At 44.1% G+C, this 20,460-nt stretch overlaps 1 long non-coding RNA gene across 1 annotated transcript; it reads left to right on the forward strand.

Annotated features, from left to right (window-relative positions):
- Window positions 1–237: 237 nt before the first annotated feature.
- Window positions 238–15,419, forward strand: LOC308464374. Its single transcript, XR_013979967.1, has 5 exons — window positions 238–310; window positions 1,961–2,010; window positions 5,287–5,425; window positions 13,144–13,301; window positions 15,338–15,419. It is a non-coding gene; the product is annotated as an uncharacterized lncRNA (long non-coding RNA).
- The last annotated feature ends 5,041 nt before the right edge of the window (window positions 15,420–20,460 follow it).

Here is a 20,460-nt window from a genome sequence, read left to right on the forward strand (position 1 = left end):
AAGGTTTAGAAAGTCATTTGGCTCCTGCGGCTTGGCCTCCGAATCAGAATGCAGAGACCATCTGCTGGGCTGAAGTTTGTCTTTTGAGGGCTATCGACCATGTCCCAATCTCAGTTACGCCACTATAAGCCCAAAACTCTGCCCTGGAGAAAGTCAAAACGAGTCACTTTTGGCGATACATCAATGCAATTGACGATAATCTGATTCCCCTCCCAGCCCCCCCCTTAGTAATCTGCCAGGGTAATATTTGTGCCCTGGCCCCCTTTTTAACTGTGTTGTCATGGCGATGGGCTTCTCTTCTCTGGAAAGGGTGAGGAATCTCTGAATTATTGTCCCCAAACGTTTATCTACCCACCTCAATCAAAGTATGAGTTCAATGAAAGTGCAAAACACAAAGGAATAGCAGCCTTGGCTGTTGTTCCGACGTCTCCTGGTCTCCCCTCTTTCGGAGGCCAAAGGCTTCACTGCCAAGCACATCCCCAGATGCCCCAATAAAGCCCATGCTTTGTCTAATGGTGGCAATGTTGATGGCAATCGGTGGGAAGAAGGGATTGCCAAGTGGGCACTGGAATGGTGTGCCTATCTTTTAGTGCTTTGCAAATGGGGCCTTTTGAGGGGGGCAGTCTGTGTCGTTGAACAATAAATGGAGTGTATGCACATAAGGGAAGTTTTAGGGGTTTTTTGATGGGGGAGGGAGGAATTCTGGCTACAGAGACATCAGTAGTGCAGCAGCAAAGTCAGAAGTTCAGGCTGTCTTCACGCTCACAGACCTGGCACCTCACAGTCATGCCCCTTCTAGGTTTATGCAGCCTTCTAAGATTATACAATTTATAATCATTCAATTTCTGAATGCTAGCCTACTCTGCACAATACCCTTTTTGAGATGTGGCTGCAACACTGGTTGGGAATAAATCAGAGTAGGCAAAATATTCAGGACTGGGAATGCCTTGGAGTTAGAAATAGCTTGTTCCAGCACCAGTGGCGTAGCGTGGGTTGTCAGCACCCGGGGCAAGGCAAGTAATTTGCACCCCCTAACCCGTGGATTTATGCCCCCTAACCCTAACCCCCAGATGTTGCGCCCGGTGCGGCCGGCCCCCCCTGCACCCCCCACGCTACGCCACTGTCCAGCACTGCTTTGCAAATGCCTCTATGATAGAACATGAATCAGGTCTTTTAGATCAGGGATGGGAAACTAGTGTCCTGGAAGCCAGATGTGGCCCCACAGACCTCTCTATCTGGCCATCATGGCTCTTCCCAGGTCACACACCCTCTGCCCAAGATGCACCCCTCATTTGCCCTGCTCTGCACCTTTCCCCCCAAGTGCTATTGCCTGGCTGGGGTGAGTTCTGGAACCAAGATGATGCTCTCGATCCTAGATGTCTGCAAAACCTTTTGCATTTTGGTGACTGTAGAAAAGAATCACTTCCGTGGCTCCAGCCACGTTTTGCCTCTGGTACTTTCTCTTCCTTGCCTCTCACCAAACCCAGTTTCTCATGTGGCCCCTGCTGCCACTCGCATGTGCCCCCAGAAGTGACAGAAAACAAAGCCTTGATAGGAAAAGAAGCTTCCCCTGTCTTAGTGCCAAAGGTGTCCATTGGATTTTTCACTCTTCTGAACATTGCAAGACAGCAGTTTAAATGTATCAAACTGCACATTTAAATGAGTATTTTGAAGAAGATAAAATATACACACATATTTTGAGAGAGAGAAAGCATATATTTAAATACTTATTTGGGAATGATTGTTCTTTTAAAAAAATAAATAAGTCACAGAATAATGTGGGCAGAATTATGGGTAAAAACATGGAGACGTGACACAGTCCCTCAAGAGTCAGATCCGCTACTTACTAGCTTGTATTCTTATTGAGGTGCTGCTATTATCAAAGTCCTCCTGTAGATGCAAAGAGAAGAGAACCTATCAATAATGACTGATGATTTCTGATTACGTTTCTTTACCGCAGATCTCCCCTTGGCAGATGGACTGGTCCCATTTCTACCCTTTCACATCCAGGTACTGGGTTTGGGGGTGGGGTAGTTTGAAGCATTTATAACACTAGTACTTTGACATTGGATTTGTAGAGTAGCTTCACATTCCATTTCCCTTCACAAGGAATTCTGTGGATTGCAGTTCTGGGAGGGGAATATGTGCTCAGAACAACTCTCAGAACCCTTAACAAACTCCAGCTCCCAGAATTCTTTGGGAAAATCCATGACTGTTGAAAGTGGTGTCATAGAGGGGCCTCAGTATAAGGAACACGCAAGACTGCTTATGAAAATGCACATAGATTTCTCACAGAAATAATGCCGGCATAAACAACCAAAGTTACATATAATTCCTTATGTTAACAATACTCCAGTGTTCATTTTTATAAGCTGCTGGATGTTGGCATTGCTTGTATCACTTTTCAAGAACCCTCACTGTGTTCTGCATTGTATCAGTATGAGAAAGCCAAAATAAATAAAGAATGTGGCACTGAGAAACGTATGTATAACGTTAATGAAATGGCAATATGCTCAGTGTGTTTTAATGGAAGCCTTCCTCAGGAGCACATTAATTTAGTTTACTGATATTTCCAGTAAGGCTACACCACCAGGAGTGGTGAAGACTGCAGTTCATCACAGGACACTCCATGGCTGAAATGGGATTTGAACTCAGGTCTGTCAGGACTGTCTGAAACGCCTCCTCTCACCACCAGTGCCCCAGCCCCATAGAGGTTGTATGTGGATTTTCAGGTGCTGCTCCTGGTGAAAACCATCATTTCCTCAACACTGGCACCACATGATGAGATATAAGCATCGTTTGAAACTTTTTTTTGAATGTGAACTGAATTGAGTTTCTTCTCCATCTGTAGGAGGGGCGTTGGCCAATCCACAAGATATATTCCTCCTTAAAAACAAGAAAAGTCCTCTCTCTGTTCTATGTCTGTATGTGTGTGAGAGAGGCCTCCCGCTTCTTTCCAGCAAGGGAATGTAAGCAGATCTTGGCCCAAAAGCACTTTGCTCAGCAGTTTTTGGCTTGTTTTAATTGGCCAGCCCTGCAAGCATTCTGGACACTGTACCTGTGCCAACAAAAATTCTCCACTTAGGTTCAGTAAGTCCTGATTCTGAGAACAGGAGAGGGACATGGACTTAAAATAAGGAATGAGAAAAACCAGGCTCATGTGTTGTTAAAGCAATTCCTTGGAAAGGTGGTGGTGTGAGGAGAACATATATAGCGTATAGAAAATATCAACTACACCCATTTGCTGATTGTCCTCAGGAGCATATTTGACTTTTCCTGGCATAAAGATTGCTGCGGCTGTTCTTGAGCTTCCTTTATTTTTGAGGAGGGGGGTGTGAGCGTGTAAGATGCATGTTTCATATCAAAACAGTAGCAGGTTGATTCCTCTGAGAAAAGCCAAAGGAAGCCAACTGACCATGCATTGTGGTTTGCCAAAGGCTTGACCATCTGAGTCTCTTGATGATCTGGGGAATCCAAGAAGGCTTATTTAGCTCCCAGTGGGAAGCCAAACAGGTCACGCTGGTGAGATGTATTTGGCTTCCTAGGTCCCAAGTTGGACAGACCTGCAATTCAGATTGTCGGATTCATTTACTTGAGATCTGTCTGATCACCCCAGCCAGAAATGCTATCTAGTGTTCTCAGTTCACAACCCTGAAATCCATGCTCTACCTTCTAAAAATCCCGCAAATGCCTCAGCAGCAGAGATGCATAAATCTGTCAGTTTTTCTCCGTTTTTCATTTTTCCAATCATAAATTTGGTTCTCCACATTTGTTTGATTTTTTTAAAAAGGCCTCTCCTCCTTCCGGAGGGGAGGTGTTGTGGGCGGGACGCGATTCCAGCGTCACGCAGGGGGCATTATGCCCCCTGCCTCTCTCACCTGGTTGGCGCGCCATGCCCCCCAGGTGGCCACCCAACCGGGCGGCTTCGCGGGGGCGTGGTTTGCTGTTTAAGATACAGCCGCGCCAGACATTCTGCCCATTAGGCATTGAAATGTGTTGTTGGTGTGTGGAAGGGCAAGGTGTGGCCATCGCCTACCCTTTCAATTTTGGGTATTGCATTTATATCCCACCCTTTTCTCCAAGAAGATCAAGGTGGCATATGTGGTTTTCACCCTCTTCATCTAATCCCCACAACAATCCTGTGGTGTAAGTTAGGCTAAGTAGCAGTGACTGGCCCAAGGTGATCCAGTTTGCTTCATGGCTGAGTAGAGATTTGAACCCTGGTCTCCCAGGTCCTGGTTTGGAATCCAACCACTACACCATGCTGGTATCTTCCTGAAAATTTACCAGCATTTTGGTGCAAATATTCCCCCAATAAAGCCCTGTTTCTGTGCTATTTTGCTTAACACAAAAAGTTTGTACGCTTGTTTTGCCAACCCTCAGTGGCTGAGCCACCTCCTTTGTCAAAAACAGGGTTTAGAAGGCTTTGCAGTGGCTAAAAAGCTCTCCTTTTGCGTTGATTGCATGGCTCTAGGATGCTGGAGACAGGGAACCCACTGGGACTCTGCTGCAGAAATTGCAACGGGTCTTCAGCCCCCCTGCAACCCCCAAACCATTGCTTCTCTTGCCTTTGCTGAAGAGATGCTGCCAGGAGGGAGAGCACTGGGAAAGCTGGTCATACAAGTTAGCCATCTAAAGAAGCCTGGGGACTGTAGGTTATCCCTAACAAAGCAACAATTCCCAGCACCCTTAACAAACTACAGCTCCCGGGATCCTTTGAGGGAAGCCATGCTCCTTAAAGGTATGGTAGCAATGTGAAGGGACGCGGGTGGCACTGTGGGTTAAATCACTGAGCCTAGGACTTGCCGATCAGAAGGTTGGCGGTTCGAATCCTCGTGACGGGGTGAGCTCCCGTTGCTCGGTCCCTGCTCTTGCCAACCTAGCAGTTCGAAAAGCATGTCAAACTGCAAGTAGATAAATAGGTACCAGTCCGGCGGGAAGGTAAACGACATTTCCGTGTGCTGCTCTGGTTCGCCAGCAGCGGCTTAGTCATGGGGCCACATGACCCAGAAGCTGTACGCCGGCTCTCTCGGCCAATAAAGCGAGATGAGCGCCGCAACCCCAGAGTCGGTCATGACTGGACCTAATGGTTAGGGGTCCCTTTACCTTTTGTAGCAGTGTGACTATAGTCTGCCCTGGAATAAGGCAGTTTCCTGTGTTACTAGTTACTGATCGGATAACGCTGCAGTCAACTTCTCTTCCACTACGTTGGGCAACTTTCGGTTCGTTTTTTAAACATGCGGCATCTGTTCAGAGGTTCTCCTAATCCTGTGGTTTTCCCACCAGCCTGAAGATCAGCATCATTCCTATTTTCCAGTTGGAGATGGAACCAAGGTGGAGATTGCAGTTTACCAAAGGCTATTGTATGACTGAGCAAAAATGTGGATGCAGGAATCACAGCTCCGAACAAGTACCATGCCCACTGGTGAGAAATGATGGATGTGTTCAAAGCATTCTGTTGAGTTTATGTGTGGTAGACATGCGCACTCTCTCTCTCTTACATTCTATACATTTTCCTTGGACCTACATGCATTGCCATAATTATACTCATATATTTAGAACGTTGATGCAAGTTTTAATCTGTTTTTAGTTTATTTGTTATTTTAACTTTTTGAAAGTTTAAAGTTATTGTTGTTAATTCTGCTTATTGATAATTTTATTGTTTTATCTTTTTTGCAAACTCTTTGGTATTATTATTAATCAAAATTCAAAAGAGTTTTAAACAACTTACAATCGCAGAAATAAGGTGGATTATAAAAATATACACCTTAAGTCTCAAAAGCTGCAGGCAAGAGATGCACCTTCAGGATTCTTCAGAATCTGTACAGTGGTACTTCAGGTTAAGGACTTAATTCTTTCCGGATGTCCATTCTTAACCTGAAACTGTTCTTAACCTGAAGCATCACTTTAGCTAATGGGGCCTCCTGCTGCCACGGCGCGATTTCTGTTCTCATCCTGAAGCAAAGTTCTTAACCCTAGGTACTATTTCTGGGTTAGTGGAGTCTGTAACCTGAAGCATCTGTAACCCGAGGTACCACTGTACAATGAAGGTTCCAGACACAACTTTGTTAGGAGTTCTCCAGTTTAGGAGCCACCACAATTCCTCCTCCTGGGCCACCACCCTGAGCTTCTGAGGGTGGTGGAATGACTGAGAGGGCCTCCTCTGCCAATCTTCGCACCCAAGAGGGTCTGTAGGGGATGAGAAGAAATTTCAGGTATTTGGGGCCTGAGTCGTTTAGCGCGTTAAACCCTAATATGACCCCATTGAATTGAGCCCAGAAATGAACTGGCAACCAGTGCAACTATTTAAAAAGGGGATTATATGAGATCTAGATGGAACCTCAGCCAGTAATCTGGCTGCTGTATTTTGGACCAATTGAGTCATCTTCAAAGGCAGCCCCATGTTTGCATGTGTGTATATATTTGTACCTTGCATTTTAGCCAACAAGGCTCCCAAAGTTGCCTATATAAATCAGAAAACATGACCAACAAAAATTAAAAACAGTATGCCAAAACACATAGCCTTGCAGTAGTGCAAGACAAAATACTCCCTTTCATGCTCGCTCTACTTTTGCCTTGCTTTAACCCCTGTGGCCCCTTATTGTTAATGTATCCTATTACTGAAGTAAATCTCAGTAATGACTTTGGTAAAGAAAACAATAATAAAAAGTTCATTTCTAATACATTCCTGATAAGCTTTTCTGTCTTTTGAACCATCCACACAGTAATGAACATAAATGCTGTGCATTTTCTAAATATATCTTCAGGATTTCCCAGGGCATTTAAAATTAGATTTGAGTACGATCTTTTCGAGAAACATAACGATTCCTGAGCCTCATCTGAGGCAATTAAAAGAGGAACTTTGACATTTAAGATATCATTCTCCCCCTTCATTAAACAATTATAAATAATAGCAATAATTAACAAATTTGCGCCATTCATTATCTGCCTAAGTAAACCTTTCAGGTTAATAATTGGAGCCGTTAACTCTCACCTTTTAATCAAAGGATCACCTGCTTGAAAGAAAATGAAAGAAACATTTTTGCCTAAGGATGGTTGATAATTGCTAAAGTCTGGTCCGACCCAAAGACAAATGGACAGTCAAGAGGACTCAGGGGTTAGGCTGAATGGGTGTTTTCCCATAGCCTGGTGTGTTAGTCTTCTGACAGCCTATCCAGATGCACAGATTCCACATGGAATTTGATTTGTGTCGCAGAATATGAATTTGCAAGCTCCAGACTTTGACTCCTATCCATAGAAAGTTCATAGAATTATAGAATTGTAGATTTGGACAGGACCACGAGGTTTCTCTAGTTGGTCTGCAATGCAGAAATCTTTTGCCCAACGTGGGACTCAAACCTGCAACCTTGACATTAAGAGCCTCATGCATCTGAGCTGTTTAAATCAATCAGAAGTAAGCAAACTGTGATCAACTTGCCCTGCTTACCTCTTCCTCAGCTTTTTTCTAAGCTAACAAGTTCCAAATGCTGCAACCGTTTCTCAGGGGGAGTTTCTCCGTCTCCTTTAAGTTGCCCTTTTCTGAATCTTTTCTGTCGAAATTGCGCCACTTTGAGATTTGCAAAAGTGACCCCACTATTTTGGGGGCATGTGGAGACGGGAATTGGATCACCTGCCTCCCTCCACTTCCCCTCCTTTCCTTCTCTTTTTACTCCAGCTTTGTTTGCCTGCTGCTGCGAGACATGAAATTGTGCAACATTTTGCACTGAGCATAAAAGTTCTCAAGGTCAAACAGCCCAGGCAGCTTTCTGATGGCAGCACTACTGTGTTTCAGACCAACCTGGGATTCCCTTGGGAACAAATTTTCTCAGGAAATGTTGCTATTTCCGGCCTCGGTTGAAAGTCAGGAAAGGAGGGGGGCATTAGCAAAAATGTAAGAGCTCACCAGATCATTCTTTTTTTCTTTTTCTCCCCGCACTGCATCCTTGTGACATTCACAGCCATTTGTTGCTTCCCCCAGAGCAGCTTTCTGAAGCCTATGACCTTTGGCCCAATGGTTGGGTGGGAATAAGTTTTAGATTTAGGATTTCCCCACCCCCGGCTAGACGGCAAATGTGTGTTTTGTCAGGTCGGAAGGAATCTATCTGGGTGAGGTTAAGGCTACCTGCCCTTCTGGCTGACCTTATGGGGCTGTGTGCTTCTGCTGGCAAAAGTGGGCAGTGAAACAAATGCGAATTTTACCTTTGTACAGGAGGTTAGTTTTGGCAAACACTCGCTTGCCCCTCTTTATTGTCCAGCCAGACAATTCCCAGAGTGGTTTAACAATCAATCCCTCTTTGCAGGGAACTCTGGGAAAGGGAGCTCTGGGAGGGGACTAGGCAACTCTCAGCACCCTTAAAAGACTACCGCTCCCAGAATCCCCCAGAGAAGAACTGGAAATGCTCTGGATACTTTCTGAACTGGAATATTTCATACAAAGACTACATTTCTAGTGCCTTTTGACAAGCTGCTCTCTTTTCTTCAGACGCTCTGGATTCTGAGCCCAAGAGCAAACCTGGCGATACAGCTGTAATAAAACTGTAATAAAGAAAAGTTTTGTGTAGCTGTAGTTCTGGAGCAGAGGATATTCTTTGCATACAGAAGGTCCCTGGCATCTGAGAATGTCCCCTGCCTGAAACCTTTGAGCACTACATCACAAAGACAGAGGTGATGAAGGACAAGCCTTCAGAAACAGTGGGGTCACTCAGAGGAGAAGATGGTGAAATGCAAACAGGGGACACAGAAAGGGCTGAACTCCTCAATGCCTTCTTTGCCTCAGTCTTCTCCGATAAAGAAAACAATGCCTGACCTGAAGAATTTGAAGCAAATGATTCAGCAAAGGAAACACAGCCCAGAATAGCTAAGGAGATAGTACAAGAATACTTGGCTAGTTTAGATGTATTCAATTCTCCAGGGCCAGATGAACTGCATCCAAGAGTATTAAAAGAACTGGCAGATGTGATCTCAGAACCACTGGCAGTCATCTTTGAGAATTCCTGGAGAACAGGCGAAGTCCCGGCAGACTGGAGGAGGGCAAATGTTGTCCCTATTTTCAAAAAGGGGAAAAGAGAGGACCCAAATAATTACCGCCCAGTCAGTCTGACATCAATACCAGGGAAGATTCTGGAGCAGATCATTAAGCAAACAGTCTGTGAGCACCTAGAAAGGAATGCTGTGATCACCAATAGTCAGCATGGATTTCTGAAAAATAAGTCATGTCAGACTAACCTGATCTCATTTTTTGACAGAATTACAAGCCTGGTAGATGAAGGGAACACAGTGGATGTAGCCTACCTTGATTTCAGCAAGGCATTTGACAAGGTGCCCCATGATATTCTTGTAAAGAAGCTGGTAAAATGCGGTCTTGACTATGCTACCACTCAGTGGATTTGTAACTGGCTGACTGACCGAACCCAAAGGGTGCTCATCAATGGTTCCTCTTCATCCTGGAGAAGAGTGACTAGTGGGGTACCCCAGGGTTCTGTCTTGGGCCCGGTCTTATTCAACATCTTTATCAACGACTTGGATGATGGACTCAAGGGCATCCTGATCAAATTTGCAGATGACACCAAACTGGGAGGGGTGGCTAACACCCCAGAGGACAGGATCACACTTCAAAACGACCTTGACAGATTAGAGAACTGGGCCAAAACAAACAAGATGAATTTTAACAGGGAGAAATGTAAAGTATTGCACTTGGGCAAAAAAAATGAGAGGCACAAATACAAGATGGGTGACACCTGGCTTGAGAGCAGTACATGTGAAAAGGATCTAGGAGTCTTGGTTGACCACAAACTTGACATGAGCCAACAGTGTGACACGGCAGCTAAAAAAGCCAATGCAATTCTGGGCTGCATCAATAGGAGTATAGCATCTAGATCAAGGGAAGTAATAGTACCACTGTATTCTGCTCTGGTCAGACCTCACCTGGAGTACTGTGTCCAGTTCTGGGCACCACAGTTCAAGAAGGACACTGACAAACTGGAACGTGTCCAGAGGAGGGCAACCAAAATGGTCAAAGGCCTGGAAACGATGCCTTATGAGGAACGGCTAAGGGAGCTGGGCATGTTTAGCCTGGAGAAGAGGAGGTTAAGGGGTGATATGATAGCCATGTTCAAATATATAAAAGGATGTCACATAGAGGAGGGAGAAAGGTTGTTTTCTGCTGCTCCAGAGAAGCGGACACGGAGCAATGGATCCAAACTACAAGAAAGAAGATTCCACCTAAACATTAGGAAGAACTTCCTGACAGTAAGAGCTGTTCGACAGTGGAATTTGCTGCCAAGGAGTGTGGTGGAGTCTCCTTCTTTGGAGGTCTTTAAGCAGAGGCTTGACAACCATATGTCAGGAGTGCTCTGATGGTGTTTCCTGCTTGGCAGGGGGTTGGACTCGATGGCCCTTGTGGTCTCTTCCAACTCTATGATTCTATGATTCTATTCTATGATTCTAAGCCTTGTTGGTAGGCTGCTAACAGTGAACCAAGGCCACATTGCCATAATACACGTAAAGCACTATGATGCCACTTTTTAAAAAAAGTCATGGCTTCCCCAAATAATTTTGGGAGCTGTAGTTTGTTAAGGGTACCGAGAGTTGTTAGTAGACTCCTATTCCTCTCACAGAGCTACAATTCTCAGAGTCGCCTGTAGAGAGCAATTGACTGTTAAGCCACCCGGAGAATTGTAGCTCTGTGAGGAGAATAAGGGTCTCCTAGGAGCTCTCAGCCCCTTTAAGCTACAGCTCCCAGAATTCATTGAGGGAAGTCATTACTGTTTATAGCAGCATGACACTGCTTTAAATATAAGGTGTCAGTGTTGCCCAAGGCTGCCACTGACACCAAGATATCCAGGATGTTAAGAGCAAAGAAGAAATGGTGTCTTGCTCTTGTGCTTTTAACTGCAGCCTGTGCCAAAATCAGCTTCCCCCAGTAAGGGCATCGACCTCACCACTGTGGTGCAGTGGTTAGATGGTTGGGCTAGGACCTGGGAAACCAGGATTCAAATCCCCACTGGGCCATGAAACTCACTGGGTGCAACCTGTGAGGTAGGCCTAACCTACCTCACAGGGTTGTTGTGGGGATTAAATGAGGAGGGTGAAAACCATGTATGCCACCTTGAGCTCTTTGGAGAAAAAGGTGGGCTATAAATGCAGTATATAATACTAATAATGCCTGGAGGTCAAGGCACTGGTATTGTCACAGAGGCTAGTTGTGTCAACCCTATCCTTGGTCAGTATTCTTATGCCATTACTTCTAGCCAGATATATTTTTAAAGGATGTTATTGACAACAAATGCTCCGTTTTTCCTGACATGTTATTTTCTCCCAGTCTTAATGCTGAAGGCAATTCTAGCTAATCATCCATCTTCATTTAGATACTTCCCCCTCCCTTTTCTCACTCTCACCACTAGGTGGCAGTGTAATGGCACTGACTCGCACCTACTGTGGCAATGGAAGGATACACAACCACACCTTTGTGTAGAAACTTGGGATATAAAATGTTACCCATTTTGGATTCAATTAACTTTCTCTGTTTTCTCCCACCCTCCATCTAAAATGTCTCATTTGGTCACATGACATGTTATCACCATTCCTGTTTCAAATGATAAGCCAAAGATAAATTTACGGAGCAGAAATTTTCAAAGTTCCAGATTTTGGATACTCAAGATATGGACAATGCTTCGAAATGCTATACTCAAAAAAAATGCTTTAGCATCACAAGTGCAAGTTCTGAATCTAGTAAATATGGCAGGGGATGTCCGGCTTCAGAACAAAAAAGGGAAAGGGCCTCTATAAAGATTTTTATTTAATGTGAGGTGTTAGGCCAAAATCCAGAAGCATCCTGCCATTTAAGTACAAATTTCAGAAGCTTGGCAGGGTAAAGTTGTTGTTTTTTCTTCCTCTATCAGTTTTAGAATTCTCTAGGAAGAACTGAAAATGCTCTGGATACTTTTTGAACTGGATATTTCATATTAAGACAATTTTTCTAGCGCATTTTGACAAGGGCTTCTCTTTTTTTTACCTTCAGATGCTCTGGATTTTGAGCCCCAGCACAAATATCAAAACAGCTGCAGTAAAGATAAGATTTGTGTAGTCGTAGCTCAGGAGTAGTGGAACTGCTTTGCATGCACAAGGTCCAAGGGTCAATCCAGGTATGGCTGGGAATGTCCCTTGCCTGAGACCTTGGAAAGCTGCCTAGCAAAGATGACAAAGGACAAGTCTCCTTGGTAGCCTGCTAACAGTTGACTAAGGTCACATTCACTCGATACATTTAAAGCGTCATGGTACCACTTTAGACAATCATGGCTTCCCTAAATAATGTTGGGAGCTGTAATTTGCTAAGGGTGCTGACAGTTGTTAGGAGACCCTCACAGAGCTACAGTGCCCAGGCTGTTTTAACAATTAATCCCTCTTCACCGGGAACTCTAGGAAATGTAGCTTTGTGAGGGAAATAGGGGAGGCCTATACTCTGGTGAGGATGTGGGGGGTGCTGTGGGTTAAACCACAGAGCCTAGGACTTGCTGATCAGAAGGTTGGCTGTTCGAATCCCCGCGATGGGGTGAGCTCCTGTTGCTCGGTCCCAGCTCCTGCCAACCTAGCAGTTCGAAAGCATGTCAAAGTGCAAGTAGACAAATAGGTACCACTCTGGCGGGAAGGTAAACGGCATTTCCATGCACTGCTCTGGTTCGCCAGAAGTACCTTAGTCATGCTGGCCACGTGACCCGGAAACTGTACGCCGGCTCCCTCAGCCAATAAAGTGAGATGAGCGTCGTAACCCCAGAGTCGGCCACAACTGGACCTAATGGTCAGGGGTTCCTTTACTATTACTATACTCTGGTGAAAGACAACTCTAGCAGCCCACACAATTTCAGTGGTCTCCCATAATGCAAAAACGGGCTGTGGTTAGCCAAGAACTATAGACTATTGCTAGTAAATATAGGCATATATGCTTCGTGGCCGAAAAGGCACTTGAATATGAGACCACATACTCACCTTACAGCATCAGTCAAATACATATGAGTAGGAGGCTCAATAGCCTAAGAAATTTTATGCACATTCTGCTTTATTTATTTGGTAACTTATTTCTTCTTCTTCTTCTTCTTCTTCTTCTTCTTCTTCTTCTTCTTCTTCTTCTTCTTCTTCTTCTCTCAGAGCTGTTTCTTTGTGGCTCCCAAATGCCCCACTCACCCAGACATTGTCCAGACTGAGAACTCCTTTGCTTGAAGAGTGAAGTGCATCATGGACCCTCAAGATTATTCCCCGGGCCTCGCAAGTTTCTAAATTGCATCTTAGGAAGTCCTTTATTCAGGGTGAGATTCGGGGTCTGTGTCAAGGGGCTGTGGTGGTGGCCTATGGAACACTTGAGTGGTAGTATTTTGCAGTGTGAAGTGGGGGATTTAGGTTGTGCCAAGAGACCTTCTGCTGACCCCCTCTCTAGGGCAAGGAATTACCAGAAATGCATGGAAATACATGTCTGGCCATGTGTGTATAGGGTGGATTAGCCGCCATTATTTGCAAAGAAGATTATAATGAGGAGAGGAAATGTCACAATGCAAATGAATGGACGTGTCAATATTTGGTAGAAAGAATGGAAAGAGTTAGAAAAGCCAGTTCCCATGTCCTCAGATAAAACAGAGTCCCAAATGCAGCTGTTGGTGCACAGAGATCTGAGGAGAGAATGTGGTTACTAAGACATCCTCTGGTAGGGGGATTTTGCCTTTCATTTTTAAACCAATAAGGATATCCCCACTTATGGTCCCCTTTAAGCTCTCGTAAGCAAAAGAAGGTCAGTCTGAGCGACGTGGCTTCAGCTGAAGACCCTCAAGAAACACTTAAGATGCATATAGCAAATGCCATTGGGTCAATGGTAGTAGTGTTCTTCCATCTGAAACGGCTAGTGGTGTTCCATTCAGTCAACCTGATCCTAATTTAGCACTGGCTTTTAGATAGGTTATTAAAGTTTCACTCATTTCCGTTTATTTAAAACAACTCAGAATCGTTTTGTGTGTCTCTGTGGTGGGGAATGTTAAGCCACATTTCTCTGACCACTTGATTCAATGTTAGCTTGCAGATTTGCACCACTAGTAAAGCAATGCCAACTTGATCCCTCTGGGTTAGATCTTGAGATCCAGCAAAGTTTTTTTGTGTCAGCAAATTCTTGGCTTGGTCAACTGTTTAAAATATTTTTTTTTCTTATTGTATTTGTTTTCATAGTGCATTTTTGTATACACTTATAGTCTCATTTCTCCTCGTAACAACTCTGCGAAGGAAGCTGTGCCAAAAACAGTGCTTGCCCGTTGGCTAACCAGGAAGCTGAGCCAGAATTTGAATCTGAGTTTTCCACAGATTCATACCTCCTCTGATCTTGTGGTTTTTCAATAGGACACCACACTTGTCTTCCTGCTGAATGTCCATAGCAAGCAGGGCAGAACTGAATTTCATGGGCAAACATTTTCACTATAAAAGAGGGAGTTTTAGCTCCTTAAATATCCTTATCAAAAATAAGTTTTCTGCCATGCCTGTTTGGCACCATTTTGCTCCTGTTTGCTGCTCATTTCAGCAGCTGCTTTGGCAATAATAAATAAACAAATAGGGGGGAAATTCCTTCTTGGCTATGTTATCCAGCCAGTCAGGGATTCTGTAACTAGTGTGATGATGTCACCATACTATGTAACCTATTGGATTTGGCTATGCAATAATGACATAACCAAGTTGAATTAGAATTTATCCACGCTTAGCTTTCCTTTGTACTTTCCAGACATAGTCCACACTTTAAAGCTTCATGTCTGAGTGCTCTTTGTGGTGGTTTTTTTTGCCCCAGAGCTGTCCCAATGAAAACCCACTCTTTACCACTGAATTGGAGAAAATTGTAATCCATGGAAAACCAGAATTGCCGTTGAGTCTTATAGAGTGGCTTTTTGCGTGGAAAACTCTGGGGCGCTTGAACACAGAGCTTTAAAGTACAGACCTGTGTTGATAGGCCCTTAGAATGAGGGTGATACTTCCTGCTCTCTTTATGAATGAGACAATTATTTCACTCTGTTTCACCCATGTGACTTTATATATATATAGAACTTTCCCAATATTTACCACAGTTTTGCCAATTATACAGATTCCAATTAATATCAGAATAATTCCAATTATTTCCAAATTTATACAGTTTAATCAAAGCATTTCACCCATGTGAATTGTTCCTGAAGTTTCTTCTTGAATAACGTTGCTTGCAGCAGAGCATTTTCTTCAGGAGTTGCCAGGCTTCGCATAAGCTTCACATTCTGATTCTACTGAAGTCTGTCATAAATCTAGCACATGGTCAGGATTTCTTTGCACCTCATTGTTTCAGCAGAGCAAGCAGGAGAGAAGAGAGAGACATGGGCAAGAAGTTCTCCAGAAAGAAAACCACCCCTGCTTCTTACCCGGGCTGTCAGGAGAATCCCAGGTGACTTCTCTAACTTCGGGTCCTGCAAGTTTCTGCTGGGTCAGAGGAACACAGAAAGAAAGGTACATGCCTAGGCCAGCCAAGGGGCTACACAACCAAAGCATAAAATCCTCATTGCGTGCCATGCACTAGGTGCAGGGGGCAAAGGTGTCTCCCATACATCTCTATCTGGTCCTTGGGAATCTCCTCAGGCCACATACCTCCCTCAGACATGCTGCTTCCTTGGCCACACTCTCTCTCCCCAGTCCTACATCATCCCTTCCTTGAATCTTCCCCCCCCCCAGTAGGAATGTGTCTTTGAACTCTGATATTATTTATTTATAGAAGTATTTCTGTACTGCCATATGGCAAGCTGTCGAGGCAGTGTACACCACTAAAAAAACAACAACATCATTTTTATATGGTACGGTATATTTTATATTGTAATTTTATCCCGTAAACTGCCCTGAGACCTGCGGGTATAGGGGGTAATATACATTTAAATAATAATAATAATAATAATAATAATAATAATAATAATCCTTTATTAGATAAATAAATACATAAATTGAATGTGAAAGTACAGGTAATCATGAAGTCAACTGACTGCAAAGAAGAGTTTGGATTTGATATCCCCCTTTATCACTACCCAAAGGAGTCTCAAAGCGGCTAACATTCTCCTTTCCCTTCCTCCCCCTCAACAAACACTCTGTGAGGTGAGTGGGGCTGAGATACTTCAAAGAAGTGTGACTAGCCCAAGGTCACCCAGCAGCTGCATGTGGAGGAGTGGAGACGTGAACCCGGTTCACCAGATTATGAGTCTACCGCTCTTAACCACTACACCACACTGCAAAGGTCTGTTGGCACAAAGAAGCCTTCAAGAGACTCCTGCAAGTCAAAAGTGAGGGTGCCTCCAGAGTCTCTGCAGGAAGAGTGCAAAATTTAACTCCTGATGTCTAGCTGAGTCCAGACAGGCCTCTGGAAGACAGGGGACAATGAAGAGCCCTCCTCCAGGTGACTGAGGGTGCAGTCCTCTAGACACTTACACAAAGATAACTACCACTGAAATCAGGAGCTGATTTCTGAGTAAACCTGTTCGGTATCCCAATGTGAATGTCTTTCCATAGCAAAACATTCCATGCAGAAAGCTTGATAAGGGCTACACAGGAAGCCCATTTTGGATGATCTAGCTTGCCACTCCCTACACTGGCTGGTGGTGACTGTCCATGGTTTTCAAATAGTGATCTTCCCTAGCTCTTTCTCTGGAGACACTGGGGATTGAACTTGGGACATTCTGCACTCAAAGCCACATGTTGTACCACTGAGCTACAGCCCTTCCCAAATTTAGAGCATCGTGCTACATGACTCATCTAGGCCAGTGTTTCCCAAACCTGGGTCTCCAGCTGTTTTTGGACTACAATTCCCATCATCCCTGACCACTGGTCCTACTAGCTAGGGATAATGGGAGTTGTAGTCCAACAACAGCTGGAGACCCAAGTTTGGGGAACACTGATCTAGGTCATTCTTATATGCACTGACTGGCAGTGACTGTCCACAGTTTTAGGCAATAATCTTTCCCAGAAACACTTGGAGATCCCAAGGATCTCCTCCATCCAAAGCAGGTATTCTACCGTGGAGATAATGGTCCTTCTCCTGTGGTCCTTCTGGACCACTTTTGTACATGCCATGCTACTTTTCCATGTGTGGGGATTGCTGTTATTACTTTTGAATGGAGCAGCTTTCATTCACAGTGGTACCACACCCCCCCCCCGACACAAGTCTGTCTCCTCAGTGAGATGTTGGCTACTGCGAAAGGAAGCCAACCAAAAGCCCTGCCACGAGACCCACTTTTGCCTTAATACCACCGTAAGAACTGATACAGCCCTCTGGATATCTTTTCCCCCAAGGAGTTATCTCAAAGCCAGGCATTCTCTCAAAGTCATTGAGCTGGCAAACCAAACAGAGGTCATTTTACCTGGGCTAAACAATAGCGTTGCTGTCATCCATGCCAGAGATGGAGCAGTTAGAAAATGCACTTGAAAGCTGGCTTTGAGACTGGTTGTTAGGCTGAGACAGACCAGGTGCCCTGTCTCAGTTTGGGGGCAGACAGTGGAATGAGGCACATCAGCGGTCTGGCTGGATCAACCTTCCTGGGCAAATTCCAGTTTTACCGAGTAAGCAAAGAGACGGGGAGATGGAGACCAACTTCTGCATAACGCTGAAGCTCAACTGACTTTAGCACGGCACTTTCGGTAATTTCTAATGCAGGTCTTTGGTTTTGCACTCCTTCTGAATGCCGTCTTCCATTCACACTGAAAGACAAACGTACCTAAGTCACACTTTTCAAAGCGAAGCCAAACGTAGCTATCCCTTGAAATCCACACCTCTCTGAATTCTGCAATGTGGTTCTCCAGTCAAGGACTGTGTGCAAAAATGAACAAGCACAAAATGTGCATTAAAATGCATAGATCAGTGAAAATGACACACAAAAATGCACTATATATTTGGGGAAATTGCTTTGCAAATATGTGCATATTAGGCAAAATTACATAAAACGTGTATATTCAGATAAATTCACACTGAAATGCTCAGAAGGACTTTCCGTTTGGAAAAAAAAAATATTGAACTGATGTGGAAATGTGGAGAACTGAATTTAAAATTTAACCCTTTATAGATTTTGTTGAAATTGATCAGTGTTATATTACTGCAAAATTAATAAAATATTCTAAGAACATTAAAACAAGAGAAACTGAAAAAGACTGAAATGCATAGATTTGTGCATCCTTGCTTTTGCACTGTCAGATCAACTCTCACTTTTGAGAGCTCTCTTTCAGTCCTGGAGCCAAATCAAAACCACTTGGGCCATTTTGTGAAAGTTTTGTGCCATGCTAGAAAATTCATTCGCCCTGCCCCATGATTATTGTAGTGTTCCTTGTATACTCTACCACCCCAACACTACTTGACACAATACCATTCTTCCATTCCACCCCATTCCCTTCCTTCCTGTTCATTTCCTCTTCATTTTTCATTGCTTTTAAAATCATTTCCCTCTCTTCCTATGTTGTTTCATAAAAAATTGAAGGGACTATGTGTGCCACACTGAAGTCAGAAAGAAATTACTTTCATTTGCTTTCCTAAACAGTAGCTGCATTGGTCTGTTGCACTTTAATGTAAAGGGTCATTTCATGATTGCCACACAGCCATTCTCCCTCACAGCTACGCACTTTAAGATTATGCAATAATCTTATAATTATATGATTATACGCTAATAATAATAATTAAGAGTGTATTGCAACAATGAATGCAGATCTCCACATGCTGCCTTTCAGCTAGATCTGCTATTTTCCATGGGCAAAGGATCTGGAACGCTCCAATATCTTCTTTTGGAATGACTTTTGTTTTCCTTGAAGTTCTATTGCATGTAACAGAACTTGCACACCATTCTCTTTCTTAACTTCTTAACTTTATTCATCATTTTCTCAAAACACATAAACAATCCCTATATAACCTTACCCCCAGTAAACTCTCCACTTTCTTGAACCTGAAGCACCTTGTGTTCTCTGTTATTCCCAAAAGCTTAGCTTTGGAGCATACAGAACAACTCCTCATCAGTGTTCTTCCTGCATGCGTTCTCCAGAGTAACCCTAGGAGCCAATCCTCTGTAGCTGACTCACCTCCGTTCACTCTGATTGGCTTCAACCAGAACAAAGGGTGAGGACTTCTCAGTGGCCTGAAAGCTCTCCTCTCCTGCAGATTGGATGGCTTTAGGGACAGGGACTCTACAACGACTCTGCTGCAGAAATAGTACTAGTTCCTTGATCCTCCATGACCCTAGATTACACTCTGTGTCAATTCCTAGAGAGATTTCTTTCCCGGCTCTACTCTGTGAGATCCCTTTTTACTGGAGATGCCAGGTATTGAGTCTGGAACTGTATGCAGGTGTGCTGAAAGGGAGCTTTTGCTCTTATCTCCCAGAAAGCTACTGGACTTAATACTTTCCCTCCAACTTGCTTTTTGCTAGATTTTTATCTCTATCCAGGGGGAATTAGAGACCCCAAAATGCCCTGGGTTTCACAGAGTTCATTCTCTGTGCCAGCCTATACCATCCAAACACTTTGAAAACAGAATTTAAGAATATATGTTGCGTTCCTGATGCATTCCAGTGAATCCAAGGGGAGATTTATTTTCTCTCCTTCGGCAGTTGCTGGCTCAGGACCTTTTTAATAATTATCTTTGATTTTCTTCTTAATCTACTGCTGTCTTTAATCCTCCCTCCAGCTCATAGAGAGAGAGAGAGAGAGAGAGAAAGAAACTCTATTGGCTTCAAAAATAACCTCCACCTTTTTTGGCAACAGGTTATTTTTCTAAGTGGCTAATTGCGTGCCAGATTTCACTCACATCGTTCTTCCAGTATGTGTCAGGCATAGATTCGGCATTAATCACTCGTTTGCTCTGTATGGCATTTATTTCTTCAGGAAATGAATCAGACAAGAGGGACCTGCGCCTCCTCACCCTCCCGTCACTCTGCCCATTTTGCCAGGGAAGAAGGCAAGGGGTTTTTTTGTGTGTGTGTCTTTCTCTCTCCCCTCCCTCCCCCCCCATATAACACACCCCCTTGCCTGTCTCTCCACCAATGAGTTTGGCTTTGCAAATGCGTCTTCTGCGCCTTGAGTCATCGGCCACGATCACTTCACAGCAATGAAACCGCAGAATCCCCTTCCAAAAGCGAGCGGTGAGTGCCAGCCAGAAGCAAATAGAGAAATGAATGTTCATGCCCGTCAGGGTAACGAGAATGGAAACAGTGTGTATCACTTCTTAGTCTCAGCTCTGCTTGCCAACGCCTGAATTCCTGCAGTTAAAAAGGGGGAACTGAAGTGAGGAGTTCATTGCCTCCTCTCCTCTCCTAGCCAGAGTTCCTACTGGAACTCATCCTTACTGTACTACTGGCTGTGTTGCATGTGGTGGACTGTGATTAGGAGAGCCCTGGGATGTCTGCGGATGCAGAAGACTGTGTGTCTGTGCGTGCATTCAGAGCCTAACTCATAAAAACA

The sequence above is a fragment of the Podarcis pityusensis genome (genome assembly GCF_964106645.2).
Source record: "Podarcis pityusensis genome assembly, chromosome: 15".
Classification (NCBI taxonomy): Eukaryota; Metazoa; Chordata; class Lepidosauria; order Squamata; family Lacertidae; genus Podarcis; species Podarcis pityusensis.